This window comes from Zingiber officinale, chromosome 9A (genome assembly GCF_018446385.1).
Source record: "Zingiber officinale cultivar Zhangliang chromosome 9A, Zo_v1.1, whole genome shotgun sequence".
In the NCBI taxonomy this organism is placed as follows: domain Eukaryota; kingdom Viridiplantae; phylum Streptophyta; class Magnoliopsida; order Zingiberales; family Zingiberaceae; genus Zingiber; species Zingiber officinale.
In genome coordinates this window covers 53,984,104-54,003,269 of record NC_056002.1, presented here as the reverse complement: position 1 = coordinate 54,003,269, position 19,166 = coordinate 53,984,104, and positions in this window count along the sequence as shown.

Below are 19,166 nucleotides of genomic sequence, written 5' to 3'. Positions count from 1 at the left end.
AAACAATCAAGCAATAGATAAACTGGCTAAATTACCTAGTTCATTATCACCGGTCATGATAAGTCAGCCGATTGAATAGGTTTCCTTGGTAGCATATATTGACCGAATGGAGGGAGTTGTCTTTTCGAGCGACTAGAGAACCTCGTTAATCAAATTTCTCTGATCGGGAGGTATGCCAACAAAAGCAACGTGTCTATTAAAGAAGAGGGGCGGGTGGCTCACCTTGGTCGGAGATCAGTTGTATAAAAGAGCCTTCTCTAGGCCCTTGCTCAAGTGTGTGGGACCAGAGGACGCAGCATATATCTTGCAAGAAGTTCACCAAGGCTCCTGCGGAAGCCATTCGGGCGGTTGATCACTAGCTCGGAAGATTCTCCTGGCCAGGTACTTCTGGCCAACTCGCCATAAGGATGCTGCTCGGATGACAACCACCTGTCTGCCTTGTCAAAAGTATCATAATCTTTCACACCAACCGATCGAAGAGATGAAGTCATCCACGGTAGCTTGCCCATTTAACCAATGGGGTATGGACATAGTGGGTCTGTTTCCCATGGCAACGGGTCAGCGAAGGTTTTTGCTTGTTGCTGTGAACTATTTTTCAAAATGGGTGGAGGCTAAGCCCTTGGCCAAGATAAGTGAGTAAATGGTCATCAAGATCATCTGGCAGAAAATCCTTTATCGATTCAGCATCCCTCGTTGGCTCGTCTCGGATAACGAGAGGCAGTTCGCAAGTCAAAAACTCAGGGAATGGTGCCAAGGCTATAACATCCAACAAGCCTTCACCTCAGTCGCCTCCCCAGAGCAACGACCAAGTGAAGGTTGTAAACCGGGAGATCCTCAGAGGTTTACAAACTCGGCTCGGCCACGCAGGGGGTAGCTGGGTCAATCAACTCTCAAGTGTCTTGTGGACACTCTGCACGATTCCAAAGGAGGTGACCGGCGTAACACCATTCCAGCTGGTGTACGGAGGAGAGAGAAGCTGTGATTCCTATAGAGGTAGGAGTGGAATTTGACCGGGTGTGACTCTACGACAAGGAAAACGGCAAGCGAAGATTAATGGAGCTCGACCTAGTGGATGAGGCGTGGGATAAAGCAGTCGTTTGGTTAATGGCCTATTGACAGCGGATGAGGCAGAATTACAACAGGAGGGTGACCCCGAGGTTCTTCCAAGTCGGTGATCTGGTGTGGAAGAAAATCAAGCTAGTCTGTGACGTCACCAAGCTTGAAGCACCATGGGCGGAACCATACAAGGTCGTGCAGAAACTGCGCTCGGGAGCATATTACTTGGAGGATGAAAATAGAAAATGGCTCAATCAGCCATGGAGCACGATTCATCTCCAATCCTATTGACCGGATGAGAGGTGTGCAAGCAAACATAAATGTATTTTTTGCATATATATGTTGGTTGCAGGACAGACGAGAAATAAAAAAAACAAAGTTCTCCGGACGATTTAGCCGATCGGCAAAGATAAAAAATTGAGCAATGACTATAAACCCTACCTATGTCAGTGGTCGAGCGGCGACCTTAAACCCTTGTCGTCTTCAACGGTCGAGCGACGACCTTAAACCCTTATCGTCTTCAACAGTTAAGCGTCAACCTTAAACCCTTGTTGTCTTCAATGGTCGAGCGGTGACCTTAAACCCTTGTCTTCATCAACGGTCAAGCGGCGACCTTAAAACCTTATCGCCATCAATGGTTGAACGACGACCTTAAACCCTTGCTGTCATCAATGGTCAAGTGGTGACCTTAAACCCTTGTCGTCATCAACAGTCGAGCGCTAACCTTAAACTCTTGTCTTTATCAACGGTTGAGCGGCGACCTTAAAACCTTGTTGTCATCAACGATTTAGCGGCAACCTTAAAACCTTGTGTTTATCAACGGTCGAGCGGCGACTTTAAAACCTTGTCATCATCAATGGTTAAGCGGTAACCTTAAACCCTTGTCGACATCAGCGGTCGAGCGGCGACCTTAAACCCTTGTCGTCATTAGTGGTTGAGCGGCGATCTTAAACCCTTATCTACGTCAACGGTCGAGCGGCAACCTTAAACCCCAGTCTTCATCAACGGTCAAGTGGCGACCTTAAACCCCTATCTACGTCAACGGTCGAGCGACGACCTTAAACCTTAGTCTTCATCAATGATCGAGCGGTGACCTAAAACCCCTATCTACGTCAATGGTCGAGCAGCAACCTTAAACCCTCATCTATGAGAAGTCTTTTAACCCTATCTACATCAATGGTCGAGTGGCGATCTTAAACCCTCATCTACGCGAAGTCTTTTAATCTTAAAAATAGAACAGCCAAGTAGATAAATCTTTACTGATCGGATTGGAAGAAACACAAGATCGAGTGAAATTAAAATGCAAAAAAATAAAGACTAGCCAGATGGACAAGCATCCATCGACACTTTACAAGAGACAAAACATGATCAAGTGGCTCACTCTAGATAATCTAATACATCGTCAGACAGCAACACAGTCAACTGGTCCTAACTGATGACCTTGCTTGATAGACTGACAGGGAGATAATTGCCTTCCTGGAGTTGGCGAACGTTCCTTCGATCGCTAGGTCGAACAGACGAAGAGCCTGATCAATGACCTTGTCATTAAAAGCATCCGAGCGAATGTAGGCTTGTTTCATAAGATCAAATCTACTCGACTTAACTCCTTGATAAGTCTCTAGGACCGCCCGGGAGGCCGCCAGTCCTTCCTTCAATTTGGTCAACTCCTCATCCTTGACGTCGAGCTGGTCCTTTGTTGCAGTTTGCTTGGTCAGTCGTCCATCCCGCTTGGCCTGCAGTGTGGTTTTAGCCTCTTTTAGGTTTTCGGCCAACACCTTGAACTCCTTGTTTTTAATTGCCAAGTCCTCGATGGCCCGGAGCTTCCTAGTGTTAGCCAAACTCAACTTCGTCTCATAAGAGCTAACCTGTTTCTCTAGTCGAGCTAGTTGGGTAGCCTGCTCAAAGTTTTTCTTTTTCTTGGCCTTCAGCCTCTCGGAGCTTGTACCCAGATTGACTCTTAATTGAGCCAGTTCGGCGTTCAATTGTTCCAACTGCGCCTAGGAAGCCGCTGCCTGGCCGCTCGGAACGCACAGCTTTTTAACTTCCTCCTCCAAAAAGGTGAGTCGCTGGCACATGGCTAGGCTCTTTACCTAGTACTGCAAGAAAGCGAAGGCATTTATTAAGAGCCGAGCGGCGATAATAATAAATACAAAGTACTTACTCCAGTAGACATCTGGGTATGACTATCAGCGAGTGCCCTCGGGGGCATGACCGCCGCACGAGCACGAGCGTCGGCCCAAATTTGTGCAATTGGCCCCTGGATGATTATTTGATGCTCTAGAGCTCGGGACTCATCCCTTGCAGTGTCACACCACTCATCTGTGGGCAGGTGGATGACTACAGTTATGTGGCGCTGGCCACTCAGAACAATTGGGGTTAAGGTTGCCCTACCAGTTTACTAGGACGTTTGTGCCGATTGTATGAAAGATTTCTGAATCTTCGGTGGTATAAAAGACACGGGCGGTGTAGCGATTGTCCCTTGGGGCAACCTGGATAAGGATGGCGTGCGATCGGACGAAGGCGGCATATGTGTAGCGGCCATCGCTTGCTCGAGCACTGGTGTGGAGGTTGCATCCTACTCGGATGTAGGACACGGACTGGTCCTGGACGGAGTCTATGAAGTTGACGCAGTAGAGCGGGAAGTCATCTCCGCTCGGCGTTTCTTTCGGCTTATTAATGGCTCCCCAAAAGAAGCCGATTCTGAGCCCTCAACTATGACAATTACCGGAGGATGCTCTAGTGGAGGACTCACTACAACCGTTGACTCACCACCAATCGTATGGTTGGCCACTCCGCTTCCTTGGGCAGTGGCCTCCACATTCTCCCTGAGTGGGTCTTCTTGTGAGCCGATCGGTGGCAGACCACGGCTCTCCAACTCGGCTATGGTCACCGCGTTGATCTCAACGTCCGCGAGCTTGGCTTTGCCATCCAGACGAGCATGCAACATGACTTCGGCTGTGAAAGAAAGGAAGAAATCAATTACATTCAAAAATTAAGCCAAGAAAGAGCGTACCTAGGCTACACGGGAGCCTTGTACGGATCAGGCTCAGACCGAACACTTATAGGACACCCTCCAACAATAACTTGTGTATATGATACTTCTGACTGGCCAAACAGGAAGGTGCGTGAAGGTAGTCCGAGCAGTTCTTGTATTTCTTGAGCTCTGGAGGATTCGATGCCTCTATTTGCCATCTGGTCGGGAAATCCGATCGCTTGGGAAAGCGAACAAAAAAGTAATATTCCTTCCAATGTTTATTAGAGGATGACATCTTATCAAAGAAAACAAGGCCCACTCGGGCTTGGAAGAGAAAAGTCTCTGGCTCGGACAACTTGGGATAGTAGAAATAATGGAAGAGCCGAGGAGTAAGGGGAATGTCGTGCAGACAGAATAGAACAACGACCCCGCATAATAGTCGAAAGGAGTTCAGCACCAATTGATGTAAGGAAATACGAAAATATTTACAAACTACCAAGAAAAAAGAGTGGATTGAGAACCGCAGACCGACGGTAAATTGGTCTCGGAAGAAACAAATGAAGCTCGGAGGTGGTTTATTCAGACGATCAAAAGTTGAAGGAAGGCCAATTTGGTAGCCAGAGGGAATTTCAAAAACATCTCTAAAACTCTCAGCATCGCCTCCACCAAACCTGGACTCAATGGATGCATACCAGAGTCCAGGGACGGAGGCGATAAGCTGGGAAGAGCTTGCCATCAAAGTAGTGGCGAGAAATCAAGGAGTTCGATTGAAAGAAATAACAAATATCACAAACACTGGATAGATTCGATAGAGGGACGGTGAAGGCTTACTAGGAAGGTTGCTAGGATCATCGGAGAAGACACAAGGGGCGGTGGCACTGATGCTCCTTCGCGAAGATGAAACTGCAACGAAGAAGAAAATGCCAAGTGCGAAAAATGGAAAAGCAAGCGCACTTATAAGCCCTGCGACCGATCGACCTCAATCGTCTGATCTAGCTTCACGAAAACCTAGATGAAGATCTGATCATTGATTTTGAAACGGTGCACGTCTTGAGATAGACAAATATTCACTGTCACATCAAGCGTGCGGTGGCAGTAGTCAACACGTGACGTTCAGTCATCGGACACATTAAATGAGCTTAATTGTAAAATGTATGGTCTCGTGCTCGGCCATAATCATCAAGGATTTACACGATCTTCAAGATATTTGGATGACATTATCCTCCTCCACGCTCACTTGAGGAAAAGAATTTTTTCAAGTGTTCATACTTATCCTCCCGATCGGCGCAAGGAACGAGCCACAGGATTGAACCCTGCATCGGCATAGTGAAGCCGAGCGATGTCGACTATTGGTCTGATCCATGATTGCAGATCGAGCATAGTCCGATCAGACAATGGAGAGTTCGGGTTGAGCGGACCTCAAATTCACTAAAAACACATTGTCCCGTCAGTCAGACTTGCAGCCTTCTTCGACTAGACTTAAAGGAGAGGCTTGTGATGTGGCAATAAGAAGAGCCTACCTGGCATAAGTCAATTTTCATGTTAAAGGAAAGCCAAAGAGGTCAACGCATAAGGATAAGCAAGGTACAATCAGTGTGGGTGCCTCGACTGATCGGAGGGATTACTGTTCGGTCAGCCAGACGATCGGCAGCCGATACTCTAATTAATCGACCCGCCTAATGGGCCAGGAGTCCGCGCTTAACAGGCTTGTAATACGGGCCAATCAAGGAGTCTGATCAGCTTTGGGTGTCAGCTCTGGGTATGACGCAAGGAATAATACTATGCAGGAGGAAAAGATAATTAATAAGGGGAAGAAAAAGTAAAGGGGAACATGACATCTGTTAATAAATATGTAGAAGACAAGACAAAGATACCTTCGGTTTGTCATTAAACCATACCATTAAATAAGAAAAGATGAAAGGTCTTCCAAAAAGGTATAAAAAAGGGTCTACAGGTATGAGGAAGGAGGAGGAAGATATTTCTGAGTTCTATGATTCTCTACTTTCTTACTCTCTTCTCCTATCCTAACTTGAGTGTCGGATGACCAACGCCAGGGACCCCTTCCCTAGTCATGGTTTTGTTTTACAGGATCATTGAAGTCTTCTTCCTATCAGTGGCCACCCCATTCCCGGCTTTCCTGCTTCCTTCATTCAGACAGGATCAGGCAGCTTACTATACTTAACTGCAAGTAGACCTGACATGTTATTTGCAGTAAGTATGTGTACTCATTATCAAACATACTCAAATGAGTCTCATCTCTCTTATGTTAAAAGAATAATTAACCCATACTCGTTGAGTACTTTCGTTGGGCAATCACTAATAATTCGGAAGAATGTTTACAAAAATTAACGTATAGGAATTAATTAGTAAAACAGAATAATATCCACAAGAAAAGAAACTAAAGGAATGGCGCGTTGTCGGAGATTCGCAGCGTCGCAGGAGCACAAGTGAGCAAATCGTTTGTTTTGAGTTCTGTTTGAAGCTCCACCCCTGACCCTTCTTTTATACGATGCTCGGGGCGCCCGCAGTCCTTCGGGGCGCCTTGGTGTGACATAGCAGGTCCAACCAACGAGCTCCACGTGTCGACATCGCGTTAGGGAATAAAACTTGCCTCAGGGCGCACGGATCCCCTCCAGGCGCCCGGACCACCTTTCTCCAGAAAACTCCTTCTCTTGCAAGACAAGGTTAGTCCGAGACAAATATATAATGTATATCTTGCAAAATAAAGTATTAGCACAGTTTATAATTTTAACATAAAGAGTATGACTTAGATTCCGTCACTCCGAGATCGGAATCTAGTCAAGATCTCGACTTAGAGTTCCGAGATGGTTCTAAATGAGATCGGCGCCTAAGTTCCCTTCCCGGGAACGCGTCCTCATAGTCACTCCCCTCCAGTGACTTACCTCCACTTACCTGCCCGACGTCCGGTTAGCCCTTCGACCCGTCTAGACTTCGTGCCATCTATCCGGTCAGCCCGTCGACCTAGCTGGACTTAGTGTCAAACGTCCGGTCAGCCCGTCGACTCATTTAGACTTCATGCTAGCTATCCGGTCGGCCCGTCGACCTAGCTGGGCTTCGTGCCAGACATCCGGTCAGCCCGTGGACTTATCTGGACTTCTCCTGCACACTCGGTCAGAGTGTTAGATCAACGACAAACCTAACTTAACTTAATTTGTCATTCGTCAAAACCTGAGTTAGACTGTTAGTGCTAACCGCACCAACAGGTTCGACACTTGTACAAAAATTTTGTACAGTCGAACCGGTACGATCTTCCTAGGACCAACCAACACATTCTTTCCCAAAGATTCCTCGGGATTACTCTCCATCCTACTATCCAAGTCAAATACTTCATTTTCCTAATTGTTAAATATTTATAGTGCTAAATTATTCCTAAATGCAGTCCACTTATCAGTTGGGACAATTGTACGTAGGTACTCCGTTTCAGTCTCACGATCACTATCATCATCTTCACTTTGTCCATCTTCATCAGGAATACACTCCTGAGGATCATGGCTCATGAATTTATGGATCAAGTTATGAAGCAAACAATAGGCAATGATAATATGAACTTGGGTTTGCATTGGAAAAAATAAAGGGGAAGCTAAGATTTTCCAACGACCCTTCAATAATCCAAAACACCTCTCAATAACATTCCTAGTTCTAGAGTGCTTCGTGTTAAAATATTCTTCGACTGTCTCGGGATGACGACCTTTCCATCAGGGACGGATCTAGAAATTCAAGATGGACTAGGCTGAGCCTAAGTTATTGAATCCGCCAAGTATATCATAGAAAAGGTTTGAGTTAATTTCACGTGAGCATATTATCATCTTATTGTATAAGAAAATTGAATTATCGAACATGAAGTGGGAGTGTTATATTTAAAATCTAAATCCATCGATAGACACTGAAATAAAAATTATATTGATTTAAACTAGAGTTGATTTAGATATGATTTAGTTAAATTATAATCAGACTAAATACATGGATTGATTAAAAATGACTTAGGTTATTTTTTTGATACTTTTTTCGCCTTTTGCTCTCCACGTACATAGCAGCCACAACCATCCTCACCGCCTCACAATGTTGACTTCTTCTCTTCTTTTTCTTCCCTTCTTTTCTTCCTTCTCTTTTCATTTCTCTGGTTTTTCCAAGTGTAGCCTTTGCTTTGTTCTTCTTCGATGACCGTAGCAATCATGCTATTTCTTTTTCTTCTTCCAGCCATCCTTTCCCTCTCCAACTCTCCTCTTCTCAACCATAGCAACCCTAGCTACTTTATCATCCTTCTTCTCGAATAGCAGTCGTTGTTGCCCTTTCTCAACAACAAAAGCATCAACTTGTTGCCCTCTTTTAACCATAGCAGCAACCATCTTCCAGCAGGGTGGCCAACAACTCAACAGCAAGTTTCTTCCAAGTTTCCTTCAAGCCTTAAGCAACATGTTTCACTTGTCATTTTGTTTAACAAGAGTAACAACAATAGTGTTCTTCTCTTCTTCCATTTAATTTCTTTTTTTTCTCCCAATCCACAATAGCTGACTCTAATTCTCTTCCTTTGTTTTTTTGGATGAGCATAGTGTTAGATTATATATTTATTTGTTTATAACTTTTAAGGTAATTTGGACTTTTTTCTTTTTTTTTATAGAGTTTAGGTTTTCTTAACTTAATTATATAATACCTTATACTCTATATTTCTAAGTATCAATTTTAGATTTAATAACATGGTTAGTTTTTTCCTTCTCTTAATTTCTACATAGTATCAGAGCAGCTTTGTTGGTGTAGGTTGCACCAAAATTAAACCTAAGTTTTGATGTTGTCAAAGGTTCAAGTTAAGTCTTGTTGTGATCTAACAAGTTGACTAAGTGTGCAGGTTGTTTATTCAATCGAAAAAGACCTAGTTGGAGGCTAGGCAGAAAAAGTCTTAGAAGATCATGGAACCCAGGTGGAAAGACCAAGTGGGTCGAGAGGACTTGACACTTGGTAGTGAGATCGAGAGGTCTGAAGGACCAAAGATCGAGAGAAAGTCCTGGCGAGCTGATCAAGGCTAAGTGAAAAGTCTAAACAGATCTGGAGGATCAAAGTTTGGCAGGTAGCTTGAGATAAACAATTGGAGGAGTGATAGTGAGGTCGTGTTCTTGAAAGAAACAACCTAAGGTTGCTGATCCAACTGAAGAACCCGAAAAGGTTTTCAAGTTGAGATCAAGACAGTTAATCTATCTATTATTATTACTCATGCATTTTATATATTGTTGTGTTAATCTCTATTTTACAGGAATGTATTATTTAACTCTGTTTTGCAGGTTTAGCCTGATCAGTTGATCGAATAAGAGGATCGGTCGACCGAACAAGGCTAATTCAGAACAGACACCAGTTCAGATCAAAGCAGAGTAAAATTCAATCAAAGCTCAATCGGTCGACCGAACAAAAGGATCAGTCGATCTAACCCTGACAATGTAGCACAAATCAGTTCGGTCAGAAGTAGAGAAGGAAACTAAGCTGATCGGTCGACCGAACCAGCAGATCGGTTGACCGAACGATCACCTTATCAATACAGCATTAAGTGTGAATCTCGGCGAATAGGGAAATTCTCTATTTGGTCGACCAAACACTTTAATGTCATTAAATGTTGAAGATCAAATCAGCATAAGAGCTCAGTGAAGATGGAAGCTAAGGGAGTTGATTCGGTCGACCAAACATAGGGATCGGTCGATCGAACGTCGACGACTCTTATAAAAGTGAGCTCGAGGCCCGTGGTTGGGTAACGAAATCTGATGGGTTCGAAGTTCATCTCAGTGCTAGCTATTGCTGTTTATACTACTACTCTACAACTCATCTTCATGCAAGCAACTACTTCGTTCAAGCGCTGACCGAGCATCGTCTTCCATACAAGTGTCGGTATATTTTTATTTTAAGAAGTTTGCATTGTACTTAAACTCACATAAGATAGTAGGTTGTTACTATCTTATATTCTTGCATATTGTACGCGCTGCTTCTTTTCGAAGTTTTAAGAAAGAACAATTTTAGTGGATTGCCCAACGGTGCAATCAAGGATCGCGGACCTTGGAGTAGAAGTCAACCTAGGCTCCGAACCAAGTAACCGAACATGTTCTTTATTTTCCGCGGTATGACTTTGATTTAAATGATTAAAAGAAAAGTTTTAAAAGCGCAATATTCACCCCCCCCCTCTATCGCACTCTTTCAATCCTACAGGTTCTCCTTCTTTGACCTAATTTTTTTCTACAGAGTCCTGTTATTGCTTCCTGTTACCACTGTCATCTCCTACTACTGCTATTGATTTTAGTGACGGCATCTATTTTTGTCCTGCTACTGTTGATTTTGGTGTCAACATTTATTTTCTATCGATTTCGATGTCGACATCCTGCCCTACCAAGTTTGACGCCGATGTTATTTTCTACCGATTTCGACGCCGACACTATTTTTTGTCGATTTTGGCACTAATATCTTGTGTTGCCAATTTTGGCGCTAACACTCTTTTCTTCCGATTTTGATATCGAAGCTCTATGTTGCCGATTTTGGCACTGATGTCCTTTTCTACTAATTTTGACACTGACGTCATGTGCTACTGATTTCTACATTTGACATCCTTTTCTGCCTCAGATTCTTTGTGTGACCATGGGTCGTCCTGACATCAGTTTTTTACAGATCATACAAATGTGTATCCTTATAGTTTGGTTATTCTGAGAATTATTCATTCTGTCATCATGTCTGGTCATGCAGATGCTTCATGGAAATCTGATTCATATATGTTTGAGCAGTTTCAATAGTTTCTTGCTTCGCAGCCCTCTGCCATGCCAGCTTCCTCACATATAGGTTTGTCATTGTCTAGTATTTCAGGTATATCTTCATCCTTATGGATTTTGGACTCTGGTGTCTCTCATCATATGTCATCCAATTTGTCATCTTTTGTTTCTTTTTCTCCCAATTTATCTATATCTATTGTGACTGCTGATGACACTCCTATGTCATTAGTAGGTGTTGGTTCAATTGTTACATCTTCTTTATCTCTTACCAATGTTTATTATATTCTGAGTCTTACTTTAAATTTTATTTTTGTTAGTCAATTATGTGAGTCTGGATACCTAGTTTCTTTTTCTTCATCCAATTGTTATGTTCAGGACCTGCAATCTCAGAGGTTGATTAGGACCGGTCATAGGCAAGGAGGACTCTATGTTTTAGATCAACTTAAAGTACTAGAATTTGTAGCTTCAAGTGTGGATTTATAATCTTTTCATTTGAGTCATTCATTTTTTATTTTTATTTATGACACTCTCGTTTAGGTCATGTTTCGGTATCTCATTTGTAGTTTTTAACTTCTACAGAAGTATTAGGATCTTTAAAAAGTTCTGATATTTCTGATTGTAGTGGTTATAAACTGGCCAAATTTTCTGCCTTACCATTTTCTAAAAGTCTCTCTTTTTCTTCTGCTCTACTTGATCTTATCCATTCTGATGTGTGGGGACCCTCTCCTATTCCTACAAAAGGGGGTTCAAGGTATTATGTTTCATTTATTGATGATTGCACCCGTTACTCTTGGGTTTATCTTATGAAACATAGGTCTGATTATTTTACCATTTTCAACAACTTTAGAGCTCTTGTGAAAACTCAATATTCTAGTGTCATAAAGTATTTTCATTGTGATTTGGGTGGCGAATACACTTCGAATCATTTTTCACAGTTACTTGCTTCTGATGGTACTATTCATCAAAACTCGTGTACAGATACTCCTGAACAGAATGATGTAGTTGGACGAAAACATAGCATCTTGTTGAAATTGCCTGTTTATTTTTATTGTCTGTCAGTGTTTCTACAACCTTTTAGGGGGGGGGGATCAATCCTTACCCCTACTCACGTGATTAATATAATTCCAACCTCACACAATGTAGGCTTGTCACCTTTTTAAAAATTGTATGAGCATGCTCCTCTCTACTCCTTTTTGCGTGTTTTGGTTGTACTTGCTTCATCCTTTGTCCACATGTCGAGCATAATAAATTAACCTCTCAGTCTACTCTTTGTGTCTTTCTAGGTTGTGGTGTTAATAAAAAAGGATATCGTTGCTTTGATCTCGTTAGTAAAAAATTGTATGTCTCTCGTCATATTGTGTTTCTTTAACATATTTCATTCTTTTCTTTTCCTACTAGTTCGCATAATATGACAAAGTGAGATCTACTTTGCATTGATTCTTTCAATACTGACACTAAGGAAGCTTCACCCACAGCTCCTACTGGTAGCTCAACTGAATCTAGTACTTTGGTTCCCGAGATATCCGCTCCACATGCTCCTTCTTCTGCCACTACCTAATCATCTCCTGAGGTTGCGGATGATCCTTCTCTCCACCGTCATTAATCCACTTGTGTTTGTAAGTCTACTAAACTACCAAATTTTGCTTACTCCTGTTATTCTCATTCTTTTGCTTCATTTGTTACATCTATTCATTGTCTTTCTGAGCCCGTATCTTATAGAGAAGTTCTTTGTAATCCACTTTGGTAGAGTGTTATGGCTGAGGAACTAACTGCTTTGCATCAGAGTCATACATGAGATTTGGTTCCATTGCCACCAGGAAAATATACTATTGGTTCTTGTTGGGTATATAAGATCAAAACTAAATCTGATGGATCTATCAAACGATACAAAGCTCGTCTTGTTGCTAAAGGTTATTCTCAAGAGTATAACATGGATTATAAGCAAACATTTGCTTATGTTGCAAAAATGACGACTGTTCGTACTCTGATTGTTGTTGCTTCTATTTGTCGATGGAGAATATCTCAGATAGATGTCAAGAATGCATTCTAAATGGTGATCTTCATGAAGAAGTTTATATGCCACCTCCTCTTGGTATTTCACACCAACCTGGTGAAGTTTGTAGGCTTCGTAAAGCGCTTTATGGTCTCAAACAAGCACCTCGTGTTTGGTTTGAGAAGTTTTCTACAGTGATTATTTCATTTGATTTTCATCATAGTAATCATGATCTAGTATTGTTTGTTAGATGTACGAGTGCAGGTTGTATTATTTTATCATTATATATTGATAACATGATTATTACTGGTGATGATTCTGATGGAATTATTTCCTTGAAGTCTGAGTTGGCTCATTGTTTTGCTATGAAAGACTTGGGTATACTACGCTACTTTCTGGGCATTGAGGTTTCTTATTCCCCAAAATGTTATCTTTTATCTCAATCAAAGTATATATTTGATCTGTTTGAGCGTGCTCGTCTTACTGATAATAGAGTTGTTGATACTCCTATTGAGACTAATGCTCGATATTCTCCATCTGATGGCTCACCTTTGTCGGATCCTAGTTTATACATAATTATTATTGGAAGCTTGGTTTATCTTACCGTGACTCATCCAGATATTACGTATGTTGTTCATGTGGTTAGTCAATTTGTCGCTGCACCAACTACAGTTCATTGGGTTGCTGTTCTTCGTATTCTCAGGTATCTTCAGAGCACTCAATTTCAAAACCTTTTATTTCCTTCTACTTCATCTCTTGAGCTATGTGCATACTCTGATGCGGATTGGGTGGTGATCCTACGGATCGTAAATATATCACTGGCTTCTACATTTTTCTTGGTGATTCTCTCATTTTTTGGAAGAGTAAAAAGCAAGATATTATTTCTAAATCTTCCACAGAAGCTAAGTATCGTGTCATGGCCTCAACTACTTGTGAGATAGTTTGGTTGCGTTGGTTTTTTGCGGATATGAGTGTCTCTCTTCATCAATCTACTATGTTATATTGTGATAATTAGAGTGTTATTTAAATTACACACAATTTAATTTTTCATGATAGGATGAAACATATTGAAATTGATTGTCACATTACTCGTCACCATCTTCAGATTGGCACCATCACATTGCCTTTTATTCTTTTAAAGCTATAGATTGTTGATATGTTTACCAAGGCACATTTCGATTCACGTTTTCATTTCTTATCTGACAAGCTCTTAATGCTTCTAGCTGTAGCATCGTGAGTTTAAAGGGGATGTTAGATTATATATTTATTTGTTTATAGCTTTAGGGCAATTTGGAATTTTCTTTTTTTTTATAGAGTTCGGAGTTTCTTAACTTAACTATAGAAAACCTTATACTCTGTATTTCTAAGTATTAATTTTAGATTCAATAATATGGTTAATTTTTTTCTTCTCTTAATTTCTACACATAGTAGTAAGATCTAGTGATCCACCGTCACTGAACATTATCAAAGCCTACCGGCTCTTCACTGTTGGTTGCTTGCCATCGTAAGCTAAAGAAGTAACACTAACCTCCTTTTCTTTTTTTGTTTCTAAATAGTTGCATTTACTTATGTGCGAGAATCAATCGATTACTTTTCTTTCCCTTGATGTTGTACTTAGGCAGGGCTCCCAGGACAGCTCCTGGATGACTCCATCTCTGCTTCCCATTCATTCAGGTGATACTTATGCCCTCGATAAGGTGTCAGAAATCCATCTAAGTTGCAATATCTAGCATCGACCAAATAATAACTGCCTAAACGAAGGACACTAGTTAAATTAATAAATGCAAGTATTCTGAAAATTTGAAACTCTATCATAATTCCAACTTCAAATAAAAAGTATTTGTTATTTACCTTAAAATACTTTAAGACCAGATTATCTACTGATGACATCATGAAGTACCCGACCATTATGGGCAGAACCTTCCCACCCAAGTAACACATATGAATTGCATTTGTCGGCAACACACTCCCAACACATTTGTTGCAATCCCTTTTTCTTGTGCGATAATATTATTTTTCTTCTTTAGGCGGTGTCACTTGGATAAAAGTACTGTCTAAAGCACCTAAACAACCCTATAATTATTTTTAATTATAATAATTAGAGATAATTATTAGAATTAAACTGAAGAATCATAGACAATTAAAAAATGCAGACTTTTTGATATTAGTATGGGTGAGTAGCGTAAAAGTTCGATTAAACTGAATTAACCAATCAAATTTAAAATTTTAGTTTGGTTATTATTTTTTTTAAATCGATTATTTCGAGTAATTTAGTTCAATTTTGATTTTAAAATTTTTAATTCAATTAAACCAAATAAATTGAAATTTAATACCACCGTGGTGTTAATTTTCAAAAACCAACACAACTATGGTGCTAGACTCTCTGAATTGATTTGGTAAAAAATTAAATTAGTTAATTTTTATCGATTTAGTTTGTTAGAAAGTTTAGCCAAGTCAGTTAGTTTGAAAAAAAATCTATTTATCCGATTTTAATTCAATCGGTTCCCTTTTGAACCAATTACTCAGCCATATTAGTTAGGATTAAAATGCCTTTTTTTTTTAAAAATTGACATCGGATATCCAATTTACATTGACTAATCCAACTATTTATTAAGAAAAATTTGTAGGATCGAAAAGCGTTAGAGGGGGGGTGAATAACACTCGTGGCTAATTCGTTCGTTTGGTAAATACGCAACGGAATATAGAAGTAAACTAAAAGTAATCGCTAACACTTTTGATTACTTGGATCGGATCCTGTGTCGACTCCTACTCCAAGGCCCGCGATCGTTGATCACTTTTGGTGGGCAATCACTATAAGCTCGAGAATCTTTACAAGATTAATTACAAGTACTAAACTTAAAAAGATTATACCAATAATAAAAGATTATGGAAGTAGTCGTCGATTGTCGGAACAGTAGTTGAGCGCCATTGAGTCATTTCAGCGTAGAGCGCAGTTCCGAAGATTGCTTGTAGAATTCTTATTCTGGCTTCTGCTTGAACCAGACATATATAAGCTGTTGAGGGTGCCTCCCATCCCCATGCGAGGTGCCTCCAACCAAGACTTTTATCCCGAATCCACAGCGTCGATAAACTCCGCAGTGCCCACTGCTTATCCACCCTAAGGTGTCTCCAAGTTCCATGGAGGGCGTCTCCATCTAGCGTCTAAGGCGCCTCTAGCAGCCTTGGAGGGTGCCTTCTGCCTTGCTGCACGGAGTCTTTGACTAATGCACTCGAGGCGCCTCCAAGCTCCATGTTGGACGCCTTGGGTACTGTTCATCAGAGGCTTCTCTTGTGCAACTCTCTTCCTGTAAGGCATATTAGTCCACAAACAAAGTATACCCTGCAAAACAAAGTTAGCACAATAAAATAAGATAAATACAAGTATTTGACAGTCACCGGACTGCCCGATTCTGACTTCGGATTTCCTCCAGAAATCCTAGATCAAACTGACACCTATTGTTCCCTCACTGGGGAATGCGTCCTCACCTACTCCACTCAGGAGAGTTTACCTGTTGCCAAATCGGTCTTCCAGTCCGACTGGACTTTTGCTCAGCGCCCGAAGCTTCCGGTCTTCTTGCTAGACGTTCGCTCCATGACTCGTCCAGACTTCCACCCGGTTCGCGACACCAGGATTTCAACCTAGAGTCCCCGACTTTAGGATTTTGCCCAAAGCGCTCGACCCGACAAGACTTTCCGCCTAAGGTTACCACCCCTAGGACCTAGGGTTATCTCCCCCTAGGGTTTTCCACCTACCTAACCGTAGCTAGAACTTTTCCTAAGAACACTTAGAACTTTCCTGAAATCTCATTCAAACTCGTTAGACCACAAATAACCTTAACTTTGAACCCTTTGACATAATCAAAATGCAGGTTCGATCGTCTGGTGCTTCCCGCACCAACAAAATTCATCAGAACTGAAATTTAATCATTAGATGTCTAAAAAAAACTTAAGAAAGCATCCAATACCATTATACCATTGCAAATAAAAATGTCTTACTCTTAGATAGAATGATCATATCTCAAGATAAGATAAGAGGTCTAAATTTCAAAATCCTTCGAACCTTCAACACCGTTGGACTCTATTAGAAATTAAAAAAAAAAACTTTAGAGTTCAAGTGAAAAAGGAGAAAAGGCAAAGATAAAATTGTTTGAGTTCTATATTTAATTTATATGAAGTCATTTCAATGGAAAATCATTTAGATAAATAAAAATATTATTTTATCATACTAAATTCACTTAAATAATTGATATCATCTATTAAAATATATTTCTTTTAGAAAAAAAAATGAAATTTTACCTAACCATGTAGATAAATTTTTGAAATTATCAAATCATGTAGGATAGTTTTAAAATTATCAAATCATATATCCATTTCTCATTTTACCCTTATCATCAACTGATTTTTTGAATCAGTTGAATCAATTTTACTCTATGGCAAACATCAAAATTTTGAGCAAATTAGTCCACTAATTTTAAAAATTAGTCGAGTGATTTACTTTTTATTTTCAAAGTCAATTTTGGGTAAAATTAGTTGATAGACCAAACGATCTCGAATTTACATGAAACTAGAAGCACTATGTTTTTGGCTATCTCTCCTGAATATATCAATGCTCTTAAACATCAATTTGATGTTTGGTACATCAGTCTATTTTATCCAAAATCAGCTAATATACCAAATGACCTCAGATTGATATGAAACCAATTCCTATGTATTCATATTCAAAAAATTATTGCTATCAATATATTAGGTCAAATTGATGTTTGAGAGTATGGATATAATCAAAAGAACTAGTTGAACATATAAAATCTAGTTTCATGTCAATTCGAGATAGTTTAGTCCATAAGCTAGATTTTTTTAAACACTGATTGAATTTTTTAAAAATATCTGTATTCAAAAAATTATTGTTCTCAATATATTGAGTCAAATTGACATTTGAGAGCATAGATATAATCAGGATAACTAGCCAAACACAAAAATCTAGTTTCATGTCAATCTAAGATTGTTTGGTTCACAGCTGAAATTTTTAAACATGAATTAAAATTTTCAAATATTTTTATGTTCAAAAAATCATTACTCTCAATATATTAAGTCAAATTAACATTTGTGAACATTGATATAATCAAGAGAGATAGACAAACATATAGGAATTAATTTCATGTCAATTGAGATCATTTGGTCCATTAGCCGATTTTGCCCGTCTATTAACCGATTTTGGATAAAACTAGCTGATGGATCAAACAACCTCAGATTGATATAAAACTAGTTCCTATATATTCGTCTACTTCTCCTAATTATATCCATACTCTCAAACATCAATTTGACTCAATATATTGAGAGCAATAATTTTTTAAACATAAATATATTTAAAAAAATTAATTCATGTTCAAAAAATCATTGCTCTCAATATATTAAGTCAAATTGACGTTTAAGGGCATGGAAATTATCAAGAGAGTTAGATGAATACATAGGAACTGATTTCATGTTAATTTGAGGTCATTTGGTTCATCAACCGATACTAGTTGATGGACTAAATGACCTTGGACTGCTAATAGATCAAATGACTTCAGATTGACATAAAATTAGTTATCTACCTCTCCTGATCATTTCTATACTCTCAAAAGTCAATTTAACTTAATATCTTGAGAGTAATGATTTTTTAATATAAAAATATATAAAAAAATTAATTTATGTTTTAAAAAATATTGCTCTTAATACATTGAGTTAAATTGATGTTTGAGGGCATGAATATAATCAGGAGAACTAGTTGAACACATACGATCTAGTTTCATACCAATCTAAAGTCATTTTGTCCATCAGTCAGATTTTTTTAACATAAATTAAAATTTTTAAATATATTCATGTTCAAAAAATCATTGTTTTCAATATATTAAGTTAAATCAACATTTTAAGACATGTATATAATTAAGAGTGTAAATGAACCAAGCCGCTTATGAGATATTCGAAACTCGATTCGATAAAAGTACGTTTGAGCTCGTTTAATGAGGCTCGTTAAGATAAACAAACCAAGCTCAAACTTCACAATACTTGACTCGTTAGCTCGTGAATATGTTTATTAATAAGCTCATGCAAACTTTTAAATGAAAAAAAATAATTTTAATATTAAATTTATAGATTTTACACTCCATTTATGAAAAATTATAGATAAATATATTAAATTTATTTATTAGAATAAAATTATAATTTTAATAAGAATATTATACTTTTACTAAGAATATTATAATTTTCTCTAAATATATAATTTAGCTTTTAATGAATATTTAAATTTATAATTTATATTTATTAAGCTCGTTTATGTTCGATAAAAACTCGAATAAGATCGTGAGCTATGAATATATTCGTTAAATAAAGCTTAAGCTCGGCTCGATTA